Here is a 15,530-nt window from a genome sequence, read left to right on the forward strand (position 1 = left end):
GATTTGTCCCCCTTCTGCAGAGCACACCTGAGCTTATTGCACATCGCTGGCAACAGTTGTTGCCTTTAGAAGACGGGCAGGAAGATGGTGGCCACCATGACACTGTGAGAGATGAGCCATGGCTGGCGTGGTTGTGGGGGATACAGGAGATCCATTTAGTTAAAGTGAATCTTTGGAGACTGGGTGGTTGCAAAGAATCCAGAAGGAGGCCTTGGTGAAAGCTTCATTGCAGCATTTCAACAGTGTACTGATGAGCAGAAGATGAAAGCCCAGATCTATAAGCAAAGGTTCAATAAATGAAACTTTCAGGGTGAATATCTTCTGTTCTGGAGTTTAACATCCCTCTCCAAAATCCTTGGTGTTGCAGTTGCAGGCAGGTCAGTCTGCCTTCTTGCTGTCATTAAGGAATGTGTCCGTATTGTGGGTATCCCACTGTGTGCTTTTCTAATTTTCCTTTCAGTGTAACTCATTACTTCCAACCAAAAGCTAATGACCTTCACTTCTGCACTTGGCCTTGTTGTGTGCTTTCTCCCATGCTTTGCAGTTTCTATTTAGACAATAAAAGGACCAAAGGGAAAACAATGTTTCTTTATGTTAGAAGTACAGTGGCCTCACATGTCAATATTTCTTTTCCCCCTATGCACTCCGACTTAGTTTATTTTTTTAAACACTTTGGCCTCTTTTAAGGAGATTTGAGTTCCAGAGCAAACCAGTTTGCACGACGTGTGCAGCTTCATGTTGCATTGGACTGATTGCATTTGTTATGTCTACCAGCTGATAGAGTTTTCTGAAAATATTTAGCCTGTAATATAACCCTCCCCAGTATTCTGTTTTTACTGCAAACATGCAATTAATCAACCTAATTGTTCCAATTACCCAGAAGCCCAAGTGATTATGATAAAAGGAAAAGAAAAAAAAAAGACAGTGATGGCTTGGGGTGGCTGTAGGACTGAGATGAACCTTCAGCACAGCCCAGGAACCTTCCATGGGTCCTCTTGTGTCTGGGGAGATGTCTGGATACATGTGCTTGGTGTCATTTAACCCAGCCTGGGTACTGGTCGTGTCTCTCAGGTGATCATCACACTGCAAAGCGTTGCCAGACCTGGGACTACCGGAAAGTGTTAGTTGTCAAATAATTGCATGAGAAAGGCCTGAGGAAATAAGCACACAGAAAACATAAATTAACAAATATCAGAGTTGTCATTTGCATCAACAAGACTAGCATCATTCAGAGGTCAGGTATATACGAATAATTCCAGTTCCTGAAAATATCGGAAACCAAAATGAAACCAAAATGCTGTTTCTCTTTATTGTAAATTATAAGCAGTGCAGTTTCCCCCCCTTCCAAATAGCTCTCATGCTAGGAGCTTGGGTCTGTAATAAGTTTCACTTGTTTGGCACATCCTCATGCTCTGTTAAAAATCCTTGGAAATGGTTCTAAAAGTAATGTCCAAACACAAACCTGTGAGCAGCGATCCCAGCGGGGGCGCCAGCGAGAGCTCTGCGCTTCCAAGATCTCTGCAAATCTGTGCAATGACTCTGATCAGCTGTGGAGAAAATAAAGCCAACTGAAGTCTGAATTTCTTTTGTTTAAAAGGAAATAGCATTTTAATGTTCCAGAAAAGAACAAGGCGTGTACTTTTATTTTGCTACTGAGATGCCATTTGAGTTTACAATGTTCTCTAAGAAATGGACGTGGTTTTGTTGTGTATATATGTACATATATGTGGTTGTTCGCGTATATATACATATGAGGGTGTAATTCTCTCACACCAGCATTACATCACTGTTTATCTGTTGTAAATCTGTGTCACTCCTGAATTACGTTATTGTGAATACAATTGAAGCTTGGACTGAAGCATGGGTCTAAGACGCTGTTTTCTAATAGGATTAGTGAGTCATTTATGTCCGGATGTGGATTTGCTCGGGGAAAGGGACCAAGGAGGTCCTAATTTTTGATCCTTGCAAGATCCATAGGAATTTGTGCTCTTCTGGCACTTTGCTGCCTGTCCTTGCAACTCTTCCCCAGCATGGGGAGCTGGAGAGTGCCAGGGCAGTTCCTGGGGTGCATCTTCCTTCCCCTGGGTAGCCAGTGCAACAGAGGCGTTGGCAAGCTAGGGGAGATTAAGCTGATTTGGATTTGGGAGTCCTGAAAGAAATGCGGGAACAGACCTAATAGTGGTTTACAAAATCCTAATCAGGGAGCCTGCAAATACGGAACTCAGGGCACAAAGTAAAGAGACCCCGGGGTATACACTGGTAGGTGGCAGAATGCTATCAGGACCAAAAAGACTAAATTATTCCAACAGGAATTGGACAAAATCACGGGGAGAAGCTCATGAGGGCTGTAATGCAGCACTATCCAGGGCAGGAGAGCAAGGTACTGACTGGGAGGTTTCATTGCTGTGTCCCCAGAGCTAATGCTGATGGTAGTTCTCCTGGAACAATGGCTTCTTGAAAATCTTTCTGCTGAGCGAGTATCGGCTGGCTAATAACCTCTGTAATTTTGATAGTTTTAATGAGGCTGGCAGAAGCCAACAGGTACAAGAATCTTTATTTAGAAATTTTTCTTTGCCTGAGTCCTTGGGGTAGTTTCCCATCACTTGCAGTCTAAGCTGGCTGCACACAGCTAGCCAGTCATCTGACAGAAGAAAAAATAATTATTACAGGTACGGACATGTATATTTTATGGGAAAATTAGTATGCCACCCTGTTGAGTAAATATTTATGAAGATCTGTAGCCTAGAAAATACTAAGAGGGACAAAACAAGTGCCAGTTAATTCTGTGTACTTTGGATCAGATTTCAGCCATAGTCAGTGCCAATTATAAACCTGAATGGAATGGCACAGTGTATTAAGGAACATATAATTTGTCATACAATGTCAATGTTGCTGCCATTTTATATTTCTTGAGGTAGCAGTTTTGAGCCAGCTCTTGTTAAGTTTCCCAAATCTCATTTAGCATGTCAAAAACTACTTTCATTGTTAAGCTCTCTGAATACGGGAGGAATAGGCATGATCGACAGATTTTGACAATCATGGCTGGGCTGAACCTCTTAATGGTGGGATTTAGCTTGTTACAAATATGCGAAGTCTGAAGCCAGTCCTGCTAGAAAAAGCTGTTCGCTGCAGCTGTCTGCCTGAAATACCCATATGATTCCAAGTAAATGCCATCTTCAGACTCTGACCTGCTGTGTGCATCACTTAATCTTTTAAAAAAAAAAAAAAAAGGCAGAAATTCACCATCTCTAAGAGTAGGCTCAAACCCAAAAGCTAAAATTATTCTTTATTTTGTGGCTACCAGAACTGAAGTCTTACAGTCCTAAACACATCCTAAGTGTTTTATGCCACTTTTCTGCCCCATGTCTAAACATTCGAGAAACTTTTAAACTTTTAGCATGAAGTATGATACAGCAAAGCAGCTTCACACCTGAAGTGGCTTCATTACCTAAAGCTAGGGCAGTTCTGCCATGCTGGAGGAGTGAAGCAGCTGAGGAGCCTCTTTTTGCCCCACAGGTAACCAAAAAAGCTGAAGTCAGCTCCGTGGCTGCAGCGATGCTGGGCAGGGATGGCAGGCACAGGCTAGGGGGTGCATGCTGAGGTTGCCACATGCTCCTCCGAGCACTCACTGGGTGCATGGAAAGCTGTTTACCAGGAAAAGGTGGTATTTTATATTTTTAACATCATGTTTGAGAGTTTGTGACAGGAGCGCCAGTCCCAGGAAAACCCACTGCCCTCAGGGAAACAGAACTAGTGGGAGGGCAGACACAGGGTGTGCCTGGAGGTTTGGGCTGGACCCAGGTGTCTGTACAGGCAAATTTTTCATGTTGAAGAGCTGTCTGTTAGTTTGTACAAAGCTCCAGACCGTCCAGCTGGGTGTCTGCTAGCGATTTATATCGCAGGGCAGCCCTGACATCCCCTGAGTGACTTAGATGGGCTCAGCGCAGCTCGTTAGCTTGTGCCCTCTTTTGTTCTTCAGCTCCCTCAAAACCTTGGCCTGCCCAGGGTTAGGGGCCTGGTGCTCTTGCCTCTATTTTCCCATGCTTGGGCATTTCAGGTCTCTTAAATTCAGAAGAAAGCATCAGCTGGCATCAGTATGTGCTGTGGTAGCCTCAGTATTGCGCCTGTGCCTTCCGTATCCCCGTGCTCCTGCCCCTTATAATTCACTGGTGTAGCAACGTGATTTCAGGAACTCGGAACGTATTCTCCCTGTATAAGCTCAGTGAAATTGGATAGTTTTTTTTTTTTTTTTTTTTTTTTTTTTTTTTTAATTAAAAAGATAAATTGTTTTGGCTGCAGTAAAATCTAAAAACAATGTTTTACAATGAGGGAGAGATGTATGACATGCATGACTTCTCTTAATACACTATTCTTACACTACTCATTACAGGATCTAAAAGCCCATTATATTCCAGGGTGAGCCTGATTACTGTGTTTCTCCTATATAATATTCTATAAATTCCCATAAAAGAAAGAAACACTAGATGAAATTAATGTTTTTAAGTACTGTGATTGCAATCGAGGACCAGGACTCTGATTACTGCGTTTTATGAAAAGTGTTCTAAAATGTTATTTTACATGCTATCCTAAGTCAAGGCTTATTTTAAAAACAAGCTTTTGACAGCAAAAGTAAATACACATGATTATCTGCATAATGCTGGATATATTTTGTGATGATGGTTTAAATTACCGTCATCTTTTCAGCACCTTTTAATGCCATGAAAGAAAGCTTTCTTCGCTGCCTTTCAATGTGACAAGTCTGGCATACTGAAATATCAGCCGTGATTCCTAGGAAGATTTCCCTGCAAAGCAACTACCTGTAAGTGTAATCAATATTCCAAAGCTTTGGGCCTGAATTCTGCCACCTGCATGTACGTGCTGAGCAAATGATTCCACTGAAGCCAACGTGGCTCTTTGCATAAAATTATTTCGTGAGCCACTGGATGAAATGCTGTACGTTACTATTCTGCCTACGGTTTGTGCTCTCATATCTGCTCTGATTAGCAAAGATAGGTAAAAATTCAGACAAAGAGGAAAAAAAAACTCCTAACTCTCATTAAATTTTATTTCATTTTTGAAACTTTTTAACAACCTGCTAAATGACAGTGAGCAGGAGTCTTCCTTGACATGTGCTCTTTGAAATCCAGATCGAACACGGACCTTTGGTTTGAGGAATTTTTACTGAGTTTTCATTACTTTTTTAATTACTCTGTTTTTTTTTGCTTGGCTGAAAGGAAAAAGCTGGTTCTAGTCAAAACACCGTAATTAAATGTTCTGTAATGCAAACTCTTGCATAGTGGGAATACCTGGCAAGTAGCGAGCCCTTTCACAGCCTGATGTTTGCACTGGAGTATCTGCTTGGTTAACAGCTGTACCCAGGCACCGAACAGACTTGGGCTCAGGTACTGAATTTACTGCAGCTGCTGAAGTTTCTTTGAGTTTCTGACTTTCAAGATGTGCAGCCCAGGCTTTACACACCTACTGCTCAAATGCCCAGCTCTTCATTGGGTACAGTCAAAACTAAACGAATAAAAAAATATACAGTTGATCAAAAGTGGAGTTAGTTGTGGAAGGCTCTTTAGAGATTATCCCTCTGGGATATTTATGGCAGGGTAATTGTGTCGCTCCCTCTCTGTTATCGAGTGCTATGAAGAAATCTGGAAGCCTGAAAATGGAGGCTTGCTCCTTATCTTGAGCAGGAAAATATCATCCATAAGGCTCCTGTATATCATTATACGGGATTATTGTTTGTATTACATTAATGTGCAGTGAGAGCAAATCCAAGGCCCAGTTAAGCCAAAGCAGCAAAACCACCATCTTTTTGGTCTGGAAAATATATAGACAAAAGGAAAAAAAACAAGCACAGGACTGAAGAAAGGTACTGGAACTAGAAACAAATGGGAACCAAAGTTTGTATACATTAATAATATTTTTCAAAATACCATATATAACCAAAAAAGTGCACTCAGACTAGACTCAAAACACAACTGTAAGCCTTTGCAGGGGCAAAGCATCATCTCTCTTTTGATTTATAAAGTGAAATTTTTTAACAACTGAGAAATTTTCCAAGTTCTCCTGCCCACCTGTGAGCCCAGTGGATGTTTTGAGTAGCCAGGTTTACTCAATGTGTTGACACCAGGCTTGTTAGAGCAGCATCTGAGTGTCAGCTTGAAATGCACTAAATGGTGCAGCTGGCATCAGGCACATGGCGTTTCTTCTCCTAGTCTCACCCTGGGGCAAAAACTATGTAGTGAGGTTACTATTTTACATTAAGCTCTATTCTGCTTTTGTTTTGTAACCAATAATACATATTTCTGTTACAGAAGGCAAAGTTTAGAGCACCCTCTGTGCTTGGGAAACTCTGGGTGAAGGTTGTGGCGCTCCTTAGCTCGGGCTCCATCCAGAGCTCAGCAGCAAGGGGGCCCAGCCTCAGGCCCTAGCATGGTGCTCGCAGCAATCCCAGGGCCATATGGACACAAGGAACTTCCCAAATGGACATGGTGATCCCAAAGCAGCAGGAGGGGAGTCTTGTGCTCAGTGCCTAGTTCTTTCTCAGGGTGGGATGCTGAGAGCCAATGCAGCTTGTGTTCAGGCTGGGTATCACCTTGGGTTTTGTTCTGTATGGAGTTTCATGGACACTTTTCTTTGGGAAGGACGAGGTAAGCCTTCTGTCTTGTCATTCATCAGTTCATTCTTTTTCATGAAAAATATTCCATTTGCTCCTTTCGGTAGTTTCAATGCCACAACCTGTTGCAAGCCTTTGTCAGAGAATTGCTGCTGCATTTCCTTGTGCTCTGCATTCACTCCTTTGGTTTTTCCCTCTCTGAAACAGCTCTTTCTCTTTCCCCACCTTTCCCTGGAGCTTCTCACAGCATCACAGCTGTTTTGGGCTTGCATTTGTGTCCCCCCTTTTCCCTAGCTCCAGGCACCAGCACTGCTCCTCAGTCACTTCTCCCAGGAGGAACTGATGCCAGCGAGGAACCTCATTGCTGACAGGTTTTTCTTCGCCATCCAGATACATTTCATTTTCTTCTGTCCTTTTTCCACTCTTAGCCTGTTATCAGCACCATCATCACACGGTGACTGTGCTGAAGCTGCTGGTGTCCGTGCAGCCTGAAGCCTGCTTTATCCCGTTTATTAAACCAGCTGATTCATTTCATTTTAGTGGCACGGCACCGCTGAGCCCGAGGTGAATTGCTGCCTGCCGCGAGGAGGGGAGCGTCGCTGCCAGCTGGGGGCTGGCTGCTCTCCCCTGCTGACACATCCAACAGCCGGTGAGAAATCACTTTTGTTGAAACTTCTGGTGAGGAAGAATGCACATTGGCCAAGACCATAGGATTAAAATTCTTCCTTCTTTCTTTTAAAGTACCATGAGGTAATCTCTGAATAATAAATGGTCAAGATTTTGGTTGTATTTCTTATATGAAAGTTTGTCTTTCCAGCAGCTCAATTTCCCCAGCACTGAACTGGGAATTAGTTCAACACTAACACAGAGGGAGAGTGTCGTATTCTGAAAAATCCCCTGCAGAACCTGTCTTTTTTTTTCCTGGAGAATTGTGGAGTTGGGTGCATTTTGTGCATGTATTGAACAGACACAAGAACACTTGGCTTGTCTAAAAAAACTTTAAAAAGAAAAAATCTTAGATACAGCCCTCTGCTGCAGACTGGCTTTTACAATGAAGCAGGAGTTAGTCATTTGGGATATCCATTTTGTAGCAATACCTTTCCTGAACTTAATCTGACTCCTGTACTTACAGTAGTTCACAGCATGGCTTGGTGTCAATTCCTTTCCCCAGGAACAACTGGTGCTCAGCAGCCTCTGTGGCTTTATCTCAAGCAGATTCCTCTGAATCTGCCCATCAGGTTCCCAGGGAGGGGCTCCGTTTTCTGTCTAGGTCTTTAAAAGCTAGTGACCACCAGGGCCTTGCTCCACAACCTGTGTATCAGTAGGCTCACTGTACTTTTTTTTGTTGTTGTTTTTTCCTCCACTTGTTCCCAGTCCAAGGAGCATTTGGGAACAATTTGCAGGATGAGCCCTTGGGCCCCCCTCCTTATCCATCCAGTCTGTGCTGCTGGGAATTGCATCTGTGGTTGCATCACTTCTCATAGATACATAAAACTTGCTGCTCGGGGCAAAGACTGTGGCGGCATTAAATATTGCTGATAGCATCATTTGCTGACTGTTCACCAAAGGTGCTGATGACGTCTGTGCATAACTGGAAACTGCCTCATGAGCAAGTTTGGGTATGCTGAGTCCCAGCCTGCAGAGTCAATCATACATTGTGTTACTCAGCTTTAATCCTGTTAAGTAAAACTTCTGGAGGTATTTATAGCTTTATTCAGTACGTAATGTTCAACAAAAGGTCACTGGGCAGCATAACGTCAGTTAAAATAATAAAGGCACTAATTAATTGACAAGATGTTTTCACTCCAACTTAATCTGCCAGAATGTAGCTCTGCCTGGAGGACATAAACTGTCTTCCCTTGCTTTTTGCTTTCTGTACCTTCCAGTTTTAGCACTTGCAAGGCGCTGCTTAATCTACTGATTATTGCTAAACTAGTTTGGGAAGCCAATGTGAAAACAAACACAAGTAACTTCAGGAGTTTATTGAATGCATCTCCCACCTTTTTCAATTTGCTCTTTTTGTTTCCTGTGTTCGAAGGAGCACAATCTGTCACCAATATTTGTAATCTGCCGTACTGTATTTTCTAACTATTTCAGAGACTACTCACTGAGGAGAAAGTATCACAGCCTTAAAATATCTTCTGCAATTGTATTTATCTTGCCACAACATCTCTGAAAAACTTCATGCATGATTGTTTTGGCCTTCTGAAACTAATACTAACTTGCTAGACCTGAAACCGTTGCTTTTAGGACAGTTTGTGACATACAGCTACTACTAAGTTGTATTTAAATATATTCATTAAAGAAAGCTACTAGCTAGACACCACCACAAACTTCCCCATACCAATTCCTGGTTATATTGTCTTGGTCTCTGTAACCCGTTTTCCCCAATCCCTTTTGTATTTTCTTTAATTACCTCTTGCAATAACTCCCTAAAAAACTCATACCAATTTTGTGTCTTGCTAGGAGATGACCATTCCCAATTTGCTTTAGGTGATGTTTTTGGGGGGGTGGTGGTGGTGGTGGGTGGGTGGGTGGGTGTGTGTGGGTGGGTGTGTGGGTGTGTGTGTAGGTGAGCCAGGCTGAAAAACAGGGTTACTTTTTTTTGTTGTTGTTACTTACAGGTGCCAATAATTTGGGAGGTAATTACTCCATGCTTCTCACTAGCACAAAGCTCTGCAAGAAGCAAGGCTTAATGTACTAGAGGGCAGGTACTGCTGCAGAGATGTATGTGAGATGCTGTTCTTTCGATGCTGTTCTTTCTATCCCTGCAAAGCTACTATTTGCAGAGGGAGGAATGGAATCTGAAAGGAATAAACTATTGAGGCTGCTGGGTTTCATTATGGTTATCTGTTCTGTGAATTGTGCTATTTTAAATACTGTTACTGACTTTAACTGTTATTTCTAAGCGTTTGAAGAGATGCCTATGTAATCCAAAGTGATAGGGTAAAGTGATCCTAGAGAGTGAGTGTACACATCTAGAGAAACAGTTAAAAACAATTGCTGAAAGCTTCTAGTATCCTGATGTTTAAAGCATCACACAGATACTATTGCCGTTCTCCTGCAGTGTTTTACTGAGTTACTGTGTCTTTCCCTTACTGAACACTTAGTGAGTGAGGAAAGTGGTGTGTCTGAAGAGCATGGCTGTACAACTCTGGAGAACCTTGGGGACCAGCTTCCATCCCTGGCTGGTGAAGCAGGCGTTGCTCAGTGTTCCTGGGACCCGTAGCTCCTGCTCATGGCATCAGGAGAGTGCCAAAATCCCTCCCAGGGCCACTGGGAAAGTACTGCAGAGTTGCTTCTTTATTTCTGATGTTAAAAATTATTATTGTTTTTATTAATACTAACAATTTACAGAGGGAAAAGCAATCTCTGCAAGTGTTACCAATTTTTCACTTAAACTGACAAAAATCCCCTGCTCTAGTGGATTCATTCACATGAAGAACATTTTGCCATCTGAAATGCTGCTTCTGCTTCAGGTGGGAGCTGCTTGAGCATTAAACACTGAACATGAAGTAAATATAGAATATTGTATGGGATAATCAAAGGCTGTAGTGCACACCATGAATGTCAAGTGTTTTTCATTAACAAAATATCTAAAAGTGAACTAGAAAATAACATTTAACAAATATTACCCTGAAATCAACCATAATTTTAATTAAATAAGCATAAGCAGGCAGCTGAAAATCAGATCTGAAATCTTTAGTAATGAGCACCATAACCAGTCAGACACCACATCAGTGTTTGTAATCTATTAACAATACTGGGAGAGATCATATAAAAACGACGGTTTCTATTTCAGAAAGGAAGTTGATGAGATGTTGGCAAATATGCGCTGCAGTGGGGGGTGCAGCCCCCTGTGGCAGCACAGCGACTAGAAATGAAACTTTTTCAAAGAACAGGATTAAAAATGGATCCTTGCCTGGGGCTGTGCCTCAGGCACTGCTCGCCGTGGGCCTGTTCTGGCACACCGAGCCCTGGATCCCAGAGCAAGGCCTTGCTCTCTTGTTCTGTATCCCCAGGAAAGGCAGATGGCTCACTGGTGGCCTTAATGACAACGTCCAGTGGGGAAAAAGTCTTTCCAAAAAAGAAACGTCCTGGTGGTTGTTAATGAGCCCCCTCAGGTGCAATGTCCGGGCATCCCCAGGTAGCCAGTACCCTGCGCTCTGGCAGAGCTGGGCTGTGAGCTTTTTGATGTTTGTTTGCTGTGTCCCTCTGGCAGGATGAAACTTAAAAGTGGTGATAAGAAACACCACGCTCCTACAGAATGGCATTTTTTAGAGTCCAAGCTCTGTTAATTCTTCAAAGATGCACATTTTCTGGTGATCTAGAGCTTAAACCACCAACACCTTTGGCGGAGCAGGATAGACTTCTTCAAACACAGCTTGTGGACACTTCTGGAGAAATCCCCAGGAGCTAAGCAAAGCTTTTGTCCCGGCTTGTGAGCCTCGTTCTCCTGGGACATGGTTCCTAAGGATCAGCTGCAAGGTTTGGGGGGGCGTGGGGCAATCTGCTAAACTGCATTAGCTGTAAAATCCCATATATAGAGTAAAAGAGGTTTAACTTTGTGTATGTTTTCCTTAGTTTAGGCAGTGCAGAACAGCAGGCTGTCCCGATTAACCAGCATTTCCCCTGACACAAACCAAATGGCTTACAGCTTGAGTAACTGTCTGTGGAGTCCCATGTTTATTATAAATTCAGTAGATGAAAAAATTATTTAAGTTTCTATGTTTTTACAGCATTTCCCACCAGAGAACACTAACACTTGTAAAACAATAAATGCTATAGTATAACATAGCAAGACTAGTAAAATGCTGAACAGTAGATAAAGTTATTTACAAAAGACCATTATGGTTTCTTTTGGAGAAGCAATGCGGCATTTAATTTTTAGATACGTGTGCCAGGCATAACTTTGAGACGTTACAAAAAGGAACATAAATATAGAAGCACACATGTGCAGTTAGGTATGTTCATAATCTTAATTACTTCCCTCACTAAAAATAATTTGCTCCCGTGTTTGCTCTCATCTCTGCTCCACCGATCTCTGAGAAGTGAACTACGTTGCTGGGCCTTTCAAGGGAAAACCAGCTAAACTTCTGTGTCCCACTTGGGCTGATTTTCAAACAAGGTTTCATGGGAAGGCTGGGCATGCAGAGGATCAGAGAGAAAGTTGTTTTGTTTTGGAGCAGTGAATGGATCAGGGACATTTCTTCAGTTAAGCTAATTTGTTCCCTGACGGGGTTTTTTCCATTCTTGCTGTAATGCTGAATTCCAGTGCAAATGTTGACAGTGGCTGTCACAGGATGGTGGTTGGAAGGGAAATGCCTGGCGCTGCCTCCGGTTACTCATTGCACGGTCAAGTCAGAGCCAGCTTACAAAATGGGAAGCTGCACATTAGCATAAAGAAACTTAGCTCTGAAGCACAGAACTGGCTGATGCAGATCCATCGCCTACCTGCACGTTTTGGCATCCGTGAAGGAATGAAAGCAAGGCCAGTGGCTTTAATGGCAGAGAGGTGGTGGTTGTGTTTCAGGAAGCACTTGAACTCCACCAGCTTTTTCAATCGATATTGCCTGTGTATGAATCTCCACCTCTGGAAAAGGAAGCAGCAGAGACCCCACAGAGCAGGCTCTGTCATGTAAAAAGTCCACAAACCATGCATGTAGCTCCCGAGGAGCAGTTGTTTCCACCCCTGTAATCCCTGCTTCAGGACTGCTCAAGGTGCTTTCAGCCATACTAGAAAATCATGAGTTTTCCAACCTGGCAAGTCTGAATTTGCCACTTTCCCTTCAATTTTCATTGCATCACTAAGTGAAGAAGATGCAGCCACATGGCTGTGCTGCAAGTCTGTCTGGGCCTGAGGCTGTTCAGGTGGGTGCTGTGCCCGAGCAATGCTGGGGGCAGCCAGCACAGGCTGCAGATGTGAGTCCTAAAAGCAGGCCTAGGCATCACTGTGAGGTGCTGGAAGCATGAACAAAGACATCGCTTCACTGGGGGTATGGTGGAACTCCAACTGAGAGCTGACTTTAATTTGGGTAGCTGCTTTACCATGTGCTGTCAGCCAGCTTAACTGGTCCCTAAAATTTCAAGTTGAAGGGGAGAAAAGTGATTCAGAGCTACAGAACATTTCAATTTTATTTATTTATTTATTTATTGCATAGTGGGCTCTACCCTTTTTATATACTTTGCTTTTATATAAGAACCACTTTGGAAAAAAAATAAAAATCAATGTTTGACCATTTTTATTTAGATCTTAACATGTGGTTTTTATTTTCTTAAGTTTAGAGAGATGATAAATTCTGTCTTTTGGATTTTTTATTTTTTCAAATGTTTACGTTGTAACTATTGGAATCTGCTGAATGTTTAATATGGAACCAAGAAAGGAAGTAGGGCATTAGTTTTATTGGGGGGAAAAAAATTATTTTGAAAGTTCCTTTAAGCCAATATCTCTCTGACATAAAATGAAAGTATGTATTTATGTTGATCATAGAATTTGATACTGCGTAATGTAAGTGTCTATTCAGAGATACTGCTGCCATGAAATATTCTGCATTTATTGTATAATAATTGTTTCACAGAAATAACATATGATATTTAGAAACAGTCAAGTACGATTAGAGGAAATCCACTGCATGGCTAACGATTTTATGTGTTGCTGAGAGTACTTCAAAAAACATACTGTATTAAGTACACTATTTGCAATAGGCTGTGAGCAAAGGAGATATTTTTTAAACAGACTTTTATCACTGCCTGGAAGAAGCCTTTAGCCAACACCAAACTTGCATTCCTCCTCACAGTTAATCATAGTCTTAATTAAACAAATCAAAGCTGGATAGGAAGCAGTGAGGTAATTTTAGACCCTTAATGCATGGATATAAAAGCAGTTTGTGCATTTGGGAGTGAGCATGGTAAGCTCTTATGTGTAAGGAAACTGAGGCAGACTGAGATTGCAAACTTCCTGGGGCTTTTGCAATGAAGGCGAGGTAGAGAGATGCTCAGGACCCAAATCTAACCCTACATGCCCACTGGTGGCTCTGGTGGAGCCATCCCAGAGCAGGATGCTGTTCCCAGCCTGCAATCCTGCCCCGAGTCTCTGTGCTAACTGGCAAGCAGCAGCCTTTGAACAACTTGTTTTAATTATGTGAGGATCATGCTAGCTTTCCACAAGCATCTTTTAATCTTTTTGATATTTTTGTTCACACTGTGTCGCAAATATGTACTGCATTAATTTACTCCAACTTGATTCCGTTTGCAATAGACAGGACAGGACAGGGAAGTGGCTGCCACAATTGTCGTGCTGGCCACCCTGGCAGAGCTGCCTCAGTGCAGCCTTTACACCATCCATACCTTAGGCTTAGACAAATATGAAATTCTTTTGGTTGCTGGTGGTGGAAAATCCTTGCGGATTTTACATTTTCAAGAAACGTTTGCTGTTTAGAGCAAGGAGCCAATCTGCCCCTGCAACCCAGCCATGTGCCTCCCTGCCTGGCAGCCCCAGGGCGATGCCCAGCTGCTGGGGCCTGATCCTGATCAGGAGAGCACCACGCTGGGGGTGCACGGCTGCTTCCACAGGGCTGTGCTGCTGGATCTTGGGGTGCTCCAGGGCCATCCATCCCAGCCTGGGCCACCTGTGGGGTCCTGGGTTCATTTCCCCATCAAACTGGCGCACCTGGCACATCCTTCTGCTGCCTGCACACCTGGTATCTCCCTACAGATACACCTCTGGGTTATGGAGTAACCTCCAGTGCCTGCAGTGCTGGTGTTGCATTGCCTGCAGAGCACTTTGTGTTTATGTGTATGCAGACAACCACGGGGGCGGCAGAGGGAGCTCGAGGACATGCAGTCTCAATTTTGGATTTCAGACCAGCAGGATTTTCTGGGTGCTGAAGTGTTCTTGACATAAACTCTCTGCCTTTGGCTGTGGCAATAACTTATTTTGAAGCCTTCAAACTGTGTGGTGGCTGTGTGGGGCCTCCTGGGTTGTTCTGGAAGGAGAAGACCTCAATGGGTGAGGTGTTACTCATAGGTATCCCCTTGGGATGGCATTTTTCTTGATGTTGTTAATGAGTTCAGCACAGAAACCTGAAGTGTGCTAACAGGACACTCTGGTGACTGACACCAGGTCAGAGTGAAAAATCATACAGGAAAAATTGGCTGGTCCTAAAGTGAACATTAATAGAAGTTAGGAGGAAAAGCAGTAACATGATGTGTAATACTGTGTCTATAATATATATATAATTATATAACCTATAATATATATAAATTATATAATCTAAAATATATATTATACATTTTACATAGATAGATAGGTAGATAGGTAGGTAGGTAGATAGAAAGATGTGCCCATATACATATATATATGGGATGGAGGCAGCAGAGCATCCCTAAACACTGTTGTAGAAAAGGTGTGGAACAAGCTTCCATACGCAGAAGGGTCAAAAGAACTGCAAGTACCAAATATCTCCCACTGAAACCAACATCACACAGCTTGACTTTCAAACTGGGTGGTGTTTTTACAAAGCTTCCTCTGTGGCTGTCAGATCAAGTGCAGGCAGCCTTACAGACACTGCATGTGAGGGTTTCACCTCCAAAATAACCTGGCCCAGAGGCAGGGACATCTCCCTCTTCCCTTCCTCAGCAAGGACAGGGGGTCCATGATCCTGAGCAAGAGGCTCAGGATGGACCTCAATAAAGGGGGGTCAAGAAAACAGTCTGCACTGTTACTTCATCTGGGATTTGCTGGGAGGTCTTCACATCAGAAAAATACTAATAATGGACATTATAAGGATTATTGGTGTCCTTATTGGCCCTTGTTGCTTAATTCCTCAGCCCTTTTATTACTTCTGACTGACTGGCATTTATCTCTTGGCTGTAATGACATCTGACTTTTGAGGGGGGGAAAAAA

This window comes from Aythya ferina (genome assembly GCF_964211825.1).
Source record: "Aythya ferina genome assembly, chromosome: 8".
Lineage (NCBI taxonomy): Eukaryota > Metazoa > Chordata > Aves > Anseriformes > Anatidae > Aythya > Aythya ferina.